The sequence below is a fragment of the Gadus macrocephalus genome, chromosome 12 (assembly GCF_031168955.1).
Source record: "Gadus macrocephalus chromosome 12, ASM3116895v1".
In the NCBI taxonomy this organism is placed as follows: domain Eukaryota; kingdom Metazoa; phylum Chordata; class Actinopteri; order Gadiformes; family Gadidae; genus Gadus; species Gadus macrocephalus.
The window spans coordinates 26348781-26351653 of record NC_082393.1 but is presented as its reverse complement, the minus strand read 5'-3'; positions in this window follow the sequence as shown (position 1 = coordinate 26351653).

Below are 2873 nucleotides of genomic sequence, written 5' to 3'. Positions count from 1 at the left end.
CACCACACTCACGTACGCACACACCACAAACAAACATTAGCAGGGTGGTGCGAGGCTCCTCACCTTTAAGATACACACGGTGTGTGGTTTATGACCCCACCAGACACTTTCTCGGGCCTCGTTGGTCTAGACATGTGGGCCTTCGGGAAACGTATGCAGTGATATGGTCACCGCAGGATGGTGATTGTAGTTTGTAGTGCAGTACGGAGCCTTATGTCCCAAAGTAGAAATCAATCATTCATCTTTCTGCCGTGGGCCAAGAGTAAATTTAGAATTTCATCATTTAATTTTTATTTTCTTGCCTAATTCAAGATAGTTTTGTTTGACAATGAGATAATCAGTGAAATCCTGAAAGTATTGAGGTTACTCATTTCTGTGTTGACATTTAAATGGTAAGCGATACACAATATTCTCCCATGAAGCTTTGTAAGAACACTTTCAAGCCCACCATGAGAATGTTTGTGTCTTTACGTCTTCACGTCTTCGTGGGTGCAGGGTATAAGTAAATTAACCTTTGATTGTTTCCTTGTGAAAGTGTGTGTGTGTGTGTGTGTGTGTGTGTGTGTGTGTGTGTGTGTGTGTGTGTGTGTGTGTGTGTGTGTGTGTGTGTGTGTGTGTGTGTGTTGTGTGTGTGTGTGTGTGAGACCAGGGGAATGTGCTGGGCCTGAACCAGGAGGCCATTCCATTCCCTTGCTACACGCCTAACACGCTAACAGGCTAACATCAGTGCAGCCCCGTGTTCGCGTCCTGCCAGCCTGATCCGTGATCCTGGAGAGACATCAGAAACCGCGTCTCCCCTCTCCTCTCACCTCCTCATGTCACCTCCTCTCCTGTCCCCTCTCCTCTCCCTCACACTAGGTTGTGCGTCTCTTTCATCTCCCTCACCCAGCCCTCCTCTCCGTCCCTTAAGCCTGCAGGCTCGCTGTCTGAAGGCCGGCCAACACGCCCTCAAGAAGGCCCTCGCTATCTGGGACTGTGTTTGGGTGTGATTGTACTTGGGTTTATAATTTGTACTCACACAAAGCCTCTGACAACGCGCACGCACACACACACAGACATACAAAAAACACACGCACACACGCGCGCACACACACATACTACAGAAACACACGCACACACCATTACCATCACCACCCATACAACTTTGGGAATGTTTTATTATACATTTTTCTGGACTTCCAGATAGGTGTACAGTATTTATTCAGTAGCTAAATACAGTATTCAACACATCTGCTGTGTGTGTGTGTGTGTGTGTGTGTGTGTGTGTGTGTGTGTGTGTGTGTGTGTGTGTGTGTGTGTGTGTGTGTGTGTGTGTGTGTGTGTGTGTTCCGTCCATCTAGACACGTGTGTTTGTGCGTTCGAGTGTGCATGCATTGTGAATGTGAATTAATCATCGTTATTCCAACTCTAATCGTACTATTGACTACACTGTGTGTGTGTGTGGTGTGTGTGTGTGTGTGTGTGTGTGTTGTGTGTGTGTGTGTGTCGGTGTGTGTGTGTGTGTGTGTGTGTGCGCGGGGGCGGGGGGGGGGTGTTTGGTGGTGTGTGCAGCGGGCCGCGGGGGGTGAAGGTATCATCTCGGCTCGCTAGCAGCTAGCTAGCGGCTAAATGACTCTCCACACTTCATTAGCGGCGATGAGGTGAGCTGCTCATCTCCTCATTGTTAGCCGCCGCTAAGCTGGAGTAATCCCAAACAAAGGGCCGGGGCCTCGGAGCAGAGCGGGAGCCGCCTGCATGGATTAGACGGCTTTCTGCCACATCCGAGAACACTCAGCGCCGCCGCCGCCTCATTCTCATTCAAATTGGCATGTAAACAAAACCAGCAGCGGAGGCTGGGAGACCGACGCAGAGAGGCTCAGAGACGCTGTGTGTGTGTGTGTGTGTGTGTGTGTGTGTGTGTGTGTGTGTGTGTGTGTGTGTGTGTGTGTGTGTGTGTGTGTGTGTGTGTGTGTGTGTGTGTGTGTGTGTGTGTGGTGTGTGTGCGTGTGTCAGATTTGACATGGTGTGTGTGGATGTGGTGTTGCTCTAAGGTGTAGCGATGGCAGTGGATCCGTTATCTTTCACGCTTATGATGAGCCGGTCTGATCAGTCGACGACTGGACGACGCGCACACAACACACGACAACGCGCACCAACACGCAGTGAGGGCCGTACAGACGCCACACAAACATCAATGGACTCCTCCTGAATTTGGATGTGAAGGAGCTCTAACAAACAATATTGCCGGCAGGTGTGTGTATGTGTGTGCTGGGAAGGAGCTCTACAAACAATATTGCCGGCAGGGTGTGTGTATGTGTGTGCTGGGGGGGAGAGGAGAGAGGTTCATTTGGACTAAATGACAGAGACACTAGGTTTAAGGTTGAATTAGTTCAGGCATTTATGATTTGTGAATGTTTGCTTTGTGTTTGTATGTGTGTTGCTCTATCCGACTATCATTTCAGTGATAGTGATCGCCACGACACAAGCTAGACAGCACAGACAGCAAGGTTATGATGTGACGTAATCTGACGCAAATAAATCATCTCAGGTCATTTTTGCGAATGTCTTTTTCAGTGGGTCTATCTGTGTGTGTGTGTGTGTGTGTGTGTGTGTGTGTGTGTGTGTGTGTGTGTGTGTGTGTGTGTGTGTGTGTGTGTGTGTGTGTGTGTGTGTGTGTGTGTGTGTGTGTGTGTGTGTGTGTGTGTGTGTTCTTTATATTCATACTCTATTAGTGTATCTCTTCAAAGTGTCATGAAATGCCACTGCAGGGATTCAAAGGATCCGGCCAGATGATTTATGATTCATCCATTCATCCAGCCCGCTAATCTGACCAGATCATTACTGTCGGTCGTCCATCAGATCGCTGAATGACCGTGTTTAGGATGAGCCCCTCG